We start from the raw sequence: 12466 nt of genomic DNA, 5'->3' as shown, positions 1-12466 counted from the left end.
AGATCTGGTCCTAACCAATGTTGATGACCTGGTTAGTGGGGTAGAAGTGGAAGGATCATTAGGCGCGAGTGATCATGCTCTTCTGAAGTTTACTATACAGCGGAAAGGAGCAGCCAAGCATACTAGGACTCAATTTCTTGACTTTAAGAAAGCCGACTTCATAAAACTTAGGGAAGTGCTGGGTGAGATCCCATGGACAGTAATACTAAAAGGAAAGAGAGTTCATGATGGCTGGGAGTTCGTTAAGAGGGAGATAGTAAAAGCACAACTTCAGGCAATACCAATGAGACGGAAACATGGAAGGTGCCTAAAGAAGCCAGGGTGGCTATCTAAAGAACTTTTAACTGAGTTAACATTAAAAAAGGATGTGTACAAAAAATGGAAAAGGGGGGAAACCACCAAAGAGGAATTCAAACAAATAGCCAGCACGTGTAGACACAAAGTCAGAAAAGCTAAAGCACAGAATGAACTCAGGCTTGCTAGAGAGGTTAAAAGCAACAAAAAAGGCTTTTATGGGTATGTTCGTAGCAAAAGGAAGAACAAAGAAACTGTGGGGTCACTCAGAGGAGAAGATGGTGAAATGCAAACAGGGGACACAGAAAGGGCTGAACTCCTCAATGCCTTCTTTGCCTCAGTCTTCTCCGATAAAGAAAACAATGCCCGACCTGAAGAATTTGGAGCAAATGATTCAGCAGAGGAAACACAGCCCAGAATAACTAAGGAGATAGTACAAGAATACTTGGCTAGTCTAGATGTATTCAAGTCTCCAGGGCCAGATGAACTGCATCCAAGAGTATTAAAAGAACTGGCAGATGTGATCTCAGAACCACTGGCAGTCATCTTTGAGAATTCCTGGAGAACAGGCGAAGTCCCAGCAGACTGGAGGAGGGCAAATGTTGTCCCTATTTTCAAAAAGGGGAAAAGAGAGGACCCAAATAATTACAGCCCAGTCAGTCTGACATCAATACCAGGGAAGATTCTGGAGCAGATCATTAAGCAAACAGTTTGTGAGCACCTAGAAAGGAATACTGTGATCACCAATAGTCAGCATGGATTTCTGAAAAATAAGTCGTGTCAGACTAACCTGATCTCGTTTTTTGACAGAATTACAAGCCTGGTAGATGAAGGGAACGCAGCGGATGTAGCCTACCTTGATTTCAGCAAGGCATTTGACAAGGTGCCCCATGATATTCGTGTAAAGAAGCTGGTAAAATGCGGTCTTGACTATGCTACCACTCAGTGGATTTGTAACTGGCTGACTGACCGAACCCAAAGGGTGCTCATCAATGGTTCCTCTTCATCCTGGAGAAGAGTGACTAGTGGGGTGCCACAGGGTTCTGTCTTGGGCCCGGTCTTATTCAACATCTTTATCAACGACTTGGATGATGGACTCAAGGGCATCCTGATCAAATTTGCAGATGACACCAAACTGGGAGGGGTGGCTAACACCCCAGAGGACAGGATCACACTTCAAAACGACCTTGACAGATTAGAGAACTGGGCCAAAACAAACAAGATGAATTTTAATAGGGAGAAATGTAAAGTATTGCACTTGGGCAAAAAAAATGAGAGGCACAAATACAAGATGGGTGACACCTGGCTTGAGAGCAGTACATGTGAAAAGGATCTAGGAGTCTTGGTTGACCACAAACTTGACATGAGCCAACAGTGTGACGCGGCAGCTAAAAAAGCCAATGCAATTCTGGGCTGCATCAATAGGAGTATAGCATCTAGATCAAGGGAAGTAATAGTGCCACTGTATTCTGCTCTGGTCAGACCTCACCTGGAGTACTGTGTCCAGTTCTGGGCACCACAGTTCAAGAAGGACACTGACAAACTGGAACGTGTCCAGAGGAGGGCAACCAAAATGGTCAAAGGCCTGGAAACGATGCCTTATGAAAAACGGCTAAGGGAGCTGGGCATGTTTAGCCTGGAGAAGAGGAGGTTAAGGGGTGATATGATAGCCATGTTCAAATATATAAAAGGATGTCACATAGAGGAGGGAGAAAGGTTGTTTTCTGCTGCTCCAGAGAAGCGGACACGGAGCAATGGTTCCAAACTACAAGAAAAAAGATTCCACCTAAACATTAGGAAGAACTTCCTGACAGTAAGAGCTGTTTGACAGTGGAATTTGCTGCCAAGGAGTGTGGTGGAGTCTCCTTCTTTGGAGGTCTTTAAGCAGAGGCTTGACAACCATATGTCAGGAGTGCTCTGATGGTGTTTCCTGCTTGGCAGGGGGTTGGACTCGATGGCCCTTGTGGTCTCTTCCAACTCTATGATTCTATGATTCTAAATAATACTATTTTAAAACGCACTGTCTTCTACTTCTAACCCTACAGCCTATATCCACTTCCAAAGCTATTCTAAGATTTAAATATTAACATATATTTTTTCAAATATTCTTTAAACTTCTTCCAATCTTCTTCCACCGTCTCTTCTCTCTGGTCTCGGAGTCTCCCGGTCAGTTCGGCAAGTTCCATATAGTCCATCATCTTCATCTGCCATTCTTCGATAGTTGGTAAATATTGTTTCTTCCAATTCTTCGCTAGCAATATTCTTGCAGCTGTTGTGGCATACAGAAAAAAGTAACATCCTTTTTGGGGATTTCACCCCCCACTATACCAAGTAAAAAGGCTTCTGGTTTTTAAATAAATGTGTTTTTCAACACTTTTTTCAATTCATTATAAATCCTTTCCCAGAAGTCTTTTACATTGGAGCATGTCCACCACATGTGATAAAAGGTTCCTTCTTTTTCCTTACATTTCCAGCATTTATTATCATGAGTATGATAATAATATATATAAAATTAGCTACTACGTCTCAGATTTTGAATACAGTTTCTGTACTGGGTTATCTCACACGTCAAAGTCCCTGGTATGAATTACAGTTTCCAATGTTTTATAGTTTTCTTTCCCGTGCCTTATAGTTTTCAAGTTATTTGGGGAGGGGGCAGTCAGTTCATTGGTCCATCCAGTTCAATAGGTCCAACACTGGCTGGCAGTGCAGTCAGCAGTGCATAAATCAATGGTTAGTTTGTTGGACTGGGACCTGGGAGAACTGGGTTCGAATTTCCTCTCAGCCATGAGGCTCAATGGGTGACTGTAGGCCAGTCGCCATCTCTTAGCCTGGCCTACCTCACAGGGTCGTTGAGCTGCACAGAGAGAGAGAGAGAGAGAGAGAGAGAGAGAGAGAGAGCTCAGTTGATAGATCTTAGGGTTGTGGGTTCGAGTGCCACGTTTGGTAAAAGATTCCTGCATTGCAGGGGTTGAACTGGAAGAGCCTTGGTTGTCCCTTCAAATTCTACAATTCTATGATTCTATGAAAGGATCAGGACCAAAACTTCCCCTGTGTTGCTGAGTCTGCCATGTCTTTTTTTAAAAAATTGACTTAAGAAAATTATACAGACAGCAAAACAAAGAAGCCTAAATTAACATTGCCTTCTACCAATAAGAAATAATAATAACTACTACAATAATGAAAATACTAAAAATACTTCTACTTCTCCTTTTGAACTCCTATTCTGGTTACAATTTATTACTATTCAATAAGAATCTAATATATATCCTTTGCTGTCCCATATATTATTTAATTTCCCAAATTCAGCCTAACCCTCCCCACCTCCCCCCTGCTTCCCTTCACCTGTGTGAGATCTTCCCATCATAATATATTTTTTCTATTTGCTTTAACCAAATAGAACAACATGAAAACTGTTAAATTACAATTACTTCTTTTGTCCTTACACGCTTAACAATTGCCTATTAAGAGTTCTGCTTTAACACCATATTTCTTCATCTATTCCCCTATGCATTCCCATTCTGTGTAGAATTTTTGATTGATGCAGAATGGCAAGTTAAGGTTTGTGAGTTTGCCGAGATGGCAAAAATGACTGAGTCTGCCATTTTCTTGCAGCAGAAATATCAACACAGAGTCTGCTTCAGGGATGGGAATCCTTCTTCTGACTCAGAGCCACATTCTCTTCTGGGTGCTTTTACTCTTACAGAAGAGTAAGGGGACAAGCAAGAGGCAAAAACACTCCAGGAATGTGAGAGGCATATCTGAAGAGGAGTTTGGTCTGGGAAAGATGTGCAAACTTGGGGTACAGTCCCGAGTGGCCCAAATTTGCTCACCCCTCTTCTGCCCCATGAAACTGCCACCCGATCCTCACAATTTTTGGTGGTTTTGGTAAAGCAAAACAACAACGAACCTCTTGTTACTTGAAACATATTCAATAAACACACAAGACATAACCGGCTGTACGTTTGAATAAATAAAGTATACTATATATTATTATTTTTTAATGATATTTATTAAAGTTTCCAATAAAAACATATAAACACAGAAAACAATAAAAACATACACAAACAAAAGACAAAAAACAAGTATAATTTCAGACCTTATTTTCTTAAACCTAATTTCCCGACCTCCTCACACCTCCCCCTTCTGTATTCTAATCTCATTTATCATATCAGCAAATCCATTCCCTTATTTCCCATAGTTTTTAATAATTCTGTTCTTTTTCCTTAATCAACGCCCCTGTAAACCTCTAATTTTTAAACCCATGACTTTCTAGCCTTCATTAATTTTATAATATTTATTAAGATAGTCTTTAAATTTCTTCCAATCTTCTTCCACTGTCTCTTTCTCCTGGTCTCGGATTCTGCCAGTCATCTCTGCCATAAATAAAGTATACTATAAAGGTAAAGGGACCCCTGATCATTAGGTCCAGTTGTGATCGACTCTGGGGTTGCAGCGCTCATCTCGCTTTATCGGCCGAGGGAGCCGGCGTTTGGCCGCAGACAGCTTCTGGGTCATGTGGCCAGCATGACTAAGCTGCTTCTGGCGAACCAGAGCAGCTCACGGAAACGCCATTTACCTTCCCGCCGGAGCGGTACCTATTTATCCACTTGCACTTTGTGCTTTCGAACTGCTAGGTGGGCAGGAGCAGGGTCCGAGCAATGGGAGCTCGCCCTGTCGTGGGGATTCAAACTGCCAACCTTCTGATTGGCAAGTCCTAGGCTCTGTGGTTTAACCCACAGCACCGCCCGTGTCCCCCGAAAAGTATACTATACATTCTATTAAATTGTAGATTTCAACAGCAGCTACTACTATTCTATAAGACCCACTGTCCTCTGATATCATATATGAGTTTGAACTACTGAAAAGCCCAGGATGGCGAAACAAGGCTAATATTCTGGAAATCCTTGTCTTAGACTCTGTGAAAGGATTCTGTGGAACTGTAACAACCTTTCGTGTGGATTGTTGGACTCTATGAACAGACAGGTGGAATAGACTTTTTCCCATATATCGACCTTATGCATGAACTGATTAGAGAATGAACTGATCCACAAGGGTCCACTGGGTCTTCTACTTTTTTCGTTGAAGTTTGTGAGCTACTTCTGTTGAAATCTACAATTTAACACAATGAATAGTATACTTTATTTATTCAAACATACAGCCGGTTACGTCTTGTGGGTTTTGGTAAAGCTGCTAAAAGGAAACCAGTTGTCCAAAGAGACCTTTTTGCCGTTTGCCTCAAAATCTGACCCTCCCAGACAGGGACGGTGAGACAGTCAGTGGCAAACCTGCTGGCTCTGGGTTCAAATGCAGCCGCCCCCACTCTCTGACGTTATTCAGGCAGTGACATCAGTGAAGCTTGTGCAACTTTTCCAGGAGATGCTGAGATCCCATGAGGCAGTTCCTGCAACAGCTGGGAGGTTGGGGGAATCCCCGAAGCATGCCCATTCTCCAGAAATCAGGGCCCCATGTCTTCACGTAGGGAGGGAAGGAAGGCGAGACTTGAGGGGGCAAGAGGAGCTGAGCCGCCCTGTTCAGGGATCCAGCTGAGAAAACGTTTTTGCCCATGGCCCAAAGCATTTCGGTGTCTGAAGCGGAAGCTTAAATGACTCTCTCACAGAGCGGTAAATCATAGAACTGTAGAGTTGGAAGGGCCCCCCAAAGATCATCTAGCCCAACCCTGCGCAATGCAGGAATCTCTTACCCAATGTGGAGCTCGAACCCACAACCCTGAGATCAATTACAGCATTTATTTATTTCACAACATTTATACACCGCTCGATTGTTAATAAGAAGTACCTCGAAGCGGTTTACAAAATGACAAAACCATAAAATCGGAAGAATTATGAAGCGTTAAAATCGAAATGTGGAAAATATGGAAACAAAGAAGAGAAGCAGGACTAAAATGTGGAGATAGGCTTCAGAGATCCAGACCGTGGGGAGCTTTGAAAAATTAATAAATATAATTTTTATTCTAGTTTTTTATTTTAATTGAAGTATTATGATTCGATATATTAATTGGATATTTTTTATTGGAAACTTAATAAAAATGATTTAAAAACAACAACAACAACCATAAAACCGGGAGTGGTGGAGTGGTGGAAATGGAAACGCATTAAAACATACCAAAAGTTAAAATACACACACACACACACACACACACACACACACACACACACACGTAACATTAGGAAGAACTTTCCTCTTCCTTTAATCCCCACAACAATCCTGTGAGGTTGGCGAGGCTGAGAGGCAGTGATCAGCCCAAGGGCACACCCAGTGACAGTTCCACAGCTGAGTGGGGATTCGAACCCTGGTCTCCCAGGTCCTAGTCCGACACTCTAACCACTGCACCACACTAGTTAGGCTATAGTTCTGTTCCCCCTTAAAAGGGTACAGGCATGACTGTTGTGTGTCACAGGCCTGTTTACTTCCAGCACAGTCCGCTGGGAACTTCCGTTTGGATATAGCTTTTGTGTTACTGCTGTTTTGCTGGAGATGAAGGGAAGCAGACATGTTTTCCTCTGTTCCTGAACTATGCTGAATAAAATGCTGTGCATTATGCTTGCACATTTCTCTGTCCGCCTCTTCTGCTGTGAGAAGATTTACACACTCTGCTGACAGAGCGTGCAAGAATCTCTAAACGTATCTGAGGCTTGTGTCGCTGATTGATGCTGCTCCAAGGGAGACCGGCTGCCGGCCGGTGGCTGGAGCCACCTGGGGGCCTGCCTGATGCCTGCCTGATGCCCCCCATCTTCCTGGCAGTATCCCAGCAGGGCTGCCATAGATACTGGCAGACACTGGGGAGGGCAGGGGGTGAGGCTGAGACTGCGGCTGCTTGTATGGGTGATGCCAGGAAGGGTGCCACACAGACTTCTCCTCTGGCCTCTCCTCTTGTGCAGTGCCAGGGCTCAGCTCAGCAAATGGGCTCCTTCACCTGTTGAGTGGGCTAATAAGAATAATAGTAATAATAATTTTATTATTTATACCCCACCCATCTGGCTACACAGCACAAGAGTGCTGAGAAAGCCTGCTCCCGACTATTATTTCTATCATGTTCTTTACCTGCTTAGAGCCTTTGTACCCAACCCTTAATCCAAAATAGGTTCCAAAATTAAAAAGAGGCCATCCTTGCTCACGCGCACACACACAATCCATAAGACACGACACAAAAGGAAAATCGGATGGGGAGAGAAGAGCAAACTCAGACACCAGTTCTTAAAATTAAAGAATGGTTCTTATAATGATGACCATCTGGAATGGGAATAATAAATTAAGTATTTGCTAAGTTGATTATAGGGACGTGGGTGGCGCTGTGGTCTAAACCACAGAGCATAGGATTTGCCGATCAGAAGGTCAGCGGTTCGAATCCCCGCGACGGGGTGAGCTCCCATTGCTCGGTCCCTGCTCCTGCCAACCTAGCAGTTTGAAAGCACATCAAAGTGCAAGTAGATAAATAGGTACCGCTCCGGCGGGAAGGTAAACGGCATTTCCGTGCACTGCTCTGGTTCACCAGAAGCGGCTTAGTCCTGCTGGCCACATGACCCGGAAGCTGTACGCCGGTTCCCTTGGCCAATAAAGCAAGATGAGCGCCGCAGCCCCAGAGTCGTTCGCAACTGGACCTAACGGTCAGGGGTCCCTTTACCTTTTAAATTGATTATTATGATTATATAGAAACATATTTAAAATTTTACACAGTCAAATTCATCGTATGCCATATTTGTGCATAAGCGGTTTTGCACAGTTCAGTCCTTTCCATTTAAACACAAAGAATTAATTGAATTGAGATCAGCCTATGCTAAAGTATTTTCCCCATATTAAGATACATTTCTAAAACGTTCGGGTTTCATCTCTCTCCCAAGACCACATCAGTCTTCAATGTATCTTGTGTTTGTTCACTGTACAGAGTAGGATTCGATCAACTGGTTTCAAGTCTTTCTTGGCAACCCTCACCAGTTGGAATCTGGACCCTTAGGAGCTGTGCGGCAGGCAGTAGTTCAACCGGTGAAGCTCTCTTCAACTCTGGGCTCCCTGGATAAAGAAAAATAACTGACTGTCACCCACAACTCTTAAAGGCCAAGAAGACGAAAGTTGGGTATCTCCATGTCCCTTCAAATCAACGGAAATCTATGATTCCTGCATTGCTGGGGGTTGGACTAGATGACCCCCGGGTACCTTCCAATGCTACAATTCTACTGGAACAGGGTCGCGGTGGGATTCTGCTGCCCTCTGGTGTCCCAAGGCTTGCATTGCATGCCCTTGTTGATGGGAGCAGTAGGCTGGAGAAGGGGAAGGGTTAACACCAAGCCCCTTGGGAGGCCTGGAAGCGCTTTAATTGCTGCTAATGAAAGCGAGCAGGTGATAATTAGATAGGGACTCTGCTCTAGCCCTGGAGGTTAAAAGCAACAACAATCCTAATTAACACCAACAGCAGACCTGTGCTGTCTGATAAACACACACCAGCATCCACACCAGAGGTGGCCCAGTGGATTTATCTCTGGGGAAGGGGGGGGGTGTCAGAGCAAATGGACCCCCTAAACCAGTCTAAACCTGGACCAGGCATGGGGAACGTGTGGATCTCCAGATGTTGTTGGACTCCTCCCAACTCTTCTTCGCCCTGGCAAACAGCTTGGGCAGTGGCAAGGGATGATGGGAGTTGTAATCTAAAGCTTCTGGATTGGAGTCCTCACTTGTTTGTAGGTCCCCAAGAACCCAGTTTTTGCTGTTGGGGCAGTCAGGCTCTGTCTATCCAGGAAAATTGTGGATCCCCTCATATTGTTGTTGGGGTCTCTCAAGAAGATTATCCCGGCATAATCTCCTGTCTCGGCCGCGTCCACACTGGCTTGGTCATGTGCGAAGAATGGAAGATGGCAAGATCCTCAAGGATGTGTAATAAACAAAAATCTGCCCTTATTCCCTTATGGGGGACACAAGAGCCCTTATAGAGTCCTTTGTAGGTTCTCCATCGGTCAGAGAAAAGAACAGAGGCCAACCAGAGAATACTGAGAAGCAAAGCAGCTTGTAAGCCTGATCTTTATTGAACTGTTGCAACAGGGTGATCCCCTCACACGCGGGAAAGGAGGAGGACCCAGAACAAAGGTGTGCCTGCCCTTATATAGACATTTTAAATTGCCCGCCCTGGAGTTCAAGACTACCCCCCAGATACATTATATCTACATCACAGAAGAGGCGGTCTACAACAGAAATCTGAGTGCATTGTTTATCTCCTGTCTGGCAGGTTACCTGTTAATGGTTACTTGATTGGATACCCTGGGGAGCCTGGCCAGTCTTTTGTAATGATAAATACTTAGTTCCTGAGCCAGGTCACAGGCTCAGCCTATTCATACACAGACATACCCTTAAAACAGGATTTGTGAAGGAAAAGACAATGGGGAGGCTTTTCCATTTTCCTTCGACCTTGCAGAGAAATATTTGAGGTCAATGTGGGAGGGACAAAATGGTTTCAGGACTTTTTCTGTGGGGTTTCAGACATGTGGTTTATATATCCAGTTATGAACATTTATTATATATATAAGACCTTATTTTCTTTATTTCAACAGGGAATTTGTTTCTGGCCTATTAAGAGACCAACTCTGCACTCCAAAGATGGCAGCATCAACCGCACCATGTGGGAATTCCTTGCATATTCGAACCCTGCTCTCTCAGATCCTAGTCCCACACTCGAACCACACCACACCACATTGGCTCTTGTTTCAAACACCTGAGGTTCCCACCAGTGAAGCCCCAAATATATGTGGATGTAGCTCAGCTGGTTAGAGTGTGGTGCTAATAATGCCAAGGTCACAGGTTCGATTCCCGTGTGGGACAGCTGCATATTCTTGCATTGCACGGGGTTGGACTAGATGACCGCCAAGGTCCCTTCCAATTCTACAATTCGATGATTCTCTCCCTGCCCCCAAGACAGCAGGACAAATGTTTTGGAAAGTTGTTCCCCTGACATTTTAGACAAACTCTTCCTTGCTGCCATCGTTTAAATATTTTTAACACTTGATTGCTGCCCGGAAGCCAATATTTGTAGTCTTTGTTTTCATTTTAATTCTTTAGTCAAATCTGAGCATAAAAGGTGATTCTTTCCACTTTGGCAACAAATGAACCTTTCAGGTATCAAAGAGACCTCACCTCTCTGGACAGGAATTCCCTTGCTACACAAAGGAGAAAGAGGAATAGGAATAAGGAGAAATATTATCTGTTCATTCCGCAACTGAATATATAAAGCCCATCTTTCAATGAAATTGGCTTGTTGGTTATTACTGACAGCTTTCCTTTTGTGTGTTAATTTTGTCACATGTGTTGTCTCCCAGATTTTTCTCAACCAGTTCCCTCTATCCTCATACAGGATTTTTAATTTTATTTTTTGGTGGGGAAGCCTAATCTGGATCAGTTGCGCCCTCTGTGGGAATTTCCCAGGTATGGCTTCCCAGAAGCTGGTTCAGCCCATCAGGAGCTTCCAGCAAAAATAATGGGGTGGATGGGAATGGGACCCCAAAAATATCTGTAGGGCAGCCTGTTGGTGAGGCGGATCTCCATCAGGGAGCGAACATGACTGCTCTTGCAGTGGCCTAGCCAGCCGCAAGCCCACAGTTAATGATGGAAGATACTTTCCTTGATTCAAGCGGAGATCATTTCTCTCCTGCAATTTATTTCCAAACACTTGTCTCTATCAGGTTGTGAGTGCAACACCTATGCACAGGTGTGACGCCCTCGCGCTCAGGATCCTTTGAAGCCAGCTGGAATCGCACCAGTCAGCAATTTGGCAGCAGGGTGGGCCCTCTGCCTTCCGCCCCCTCTGTGCCAAACAGCTGCTTGGGGGGGATCTCGCCTTCTTCAAAGGCTGCCTGCAATTCAGTCGCAGCTGCTGAGCTAGAATGGCATGGAGAGAGAAAAACTCTTCTGCTCTTATGAGAGAACTCGTGGCCATCCAATGAACCTGAACATCGTTGGAAGATTCAGGACAGATAGACTTTTTCACGCAGCACAGAGTTAGCCTATGGAACTCCCCTCCACAGGAGCAATAACGCCTATTTATTGATCTGCTTATACAAAGTTTAGCTGGAGGTTTGGTCATTATGGAGCCTTCGTTCTGATTTGCTGGTGTGGTGCTTACCCATCTTTATGATCATCATTTGTTCATCCCACTCTTTTTACTGCATTTCCCAACTGCAGAAAGGCCTTTAAAAAAAAAAAAAAGGTGGATTTGTTGTGCCAAGGAAGAACAGTGCTTTAGCTCACCTCAGTTGTGCAAACCTAAAGTTCAGGTATGCTCTTTAATCCCTTGGCAAAATACTGACAATGTTTATTTATCCTGATTCATCCTGATTTCCTTGTGCAAAGCTTCCCCAGCAGTTAAGCCGCACCATGCCTTTATTGAACATTCATTGTGAGTTGTTTATGGGACCCTGATACGAAAAGCAGCATTCGACCTGATCTGATTGCAGCGTGTTTCCATTTCTCCCAATTTTAAAAATGCATTTCTGCCCCCATACTTTCCAATTCACAAAAACACCTCTCTTTTCTCAAAATGGATTATCTGTGCTGCAGCAGCAGATCTCTGTGCAAACTGAAAGTTCCAAGATATGCAAAAGAACATAAAAAGAGGCGACTGGGTCAGGCCAATGGTCTGTCTAGTCCAGCATCATCTTCCTACAGTGGCCAATCAGATGCCTGTAGGAAACTCACAAATGAGACCTGAGCTCAAGAGCCCCCTCCCCTCCTGCAGTTTCCAGGCTATTCAGAAGCATTCCTGCCTCCAACTGAGACCTTCTCCTCCATTAATTTGCCTAATCTTCTTTTAAATCCATATAGGAGCGTCTCCACCCCTATCGTTCTACCCCGGACACTGAGGTCCAGTTCTGAGGGCCTTCTGGCGGTTCCCTCCCAGCGAGAAGCCATGTTACAGGGAGCCAGGCAGAGGGTCTTCTCGGTGGTGGCACCTGCCCTGTGGAACGCCCTCCCACCAGATGTCAAAGGGAAAAACAACTACCTAAAATTTAGAAGACATCTGAAGGCAGCCCTGTTTAGGGAAGCTTTTAATGTTTAATAGACTATTGTATTTTAATATTCTGTTGGAAGCCGCCCAGAGTGGCTGGTAAAACCCAGACATATGGGCGGGGTATAAATAAATTATTATTATTATTATTATTATTATTATTAT

The 12466-nt window shown here is 44.2% G+C and overlaps 1 protein-coding gene across 2 annotated transcripts in view; it reads left to right on the top strand.

The window, feature by feature from the left end:
- Positions 1 to 7820, top strand: part of REM1 (RRAD and GEM like GTPase 1) — a 136153-nt gene extending 128333 nt beyond the window's left edge. Inside the window, exon 6 of one of the 2 annotated variants that reach the window (XR_014157979.1) lies at positions 7650 to 7820. The gene's annotated coding sequence lies outside the window, so the exon portion shown is untranslated. The remainder of the gene's footprint in view (positions 1 to 7649) is intronic. The other variant, XR_014157980.1, reaches the window with a different exon arrangement.
- Positions 7821 to 12466: the final 4646 nt, after the last annotated feature.

The sequence above is a fragment of the Podarcis erhardii genome (assembly GCF_964252035.2).
Source record: "Podarcis erhardii genome assembly, chromosome: 6".
Classification (NCBI taxonomy): Eukaryota; Metazoa; Chordata; class Lepidosauria; order Squamata; family Lacertidae; genus Podarcis; species Podarcis erhardii.
The sequence above is the reverse complement of the archived record's forward strand: the minus strand, read 5'-3'. Positions and strand labels throughout refer to the sequence as shown.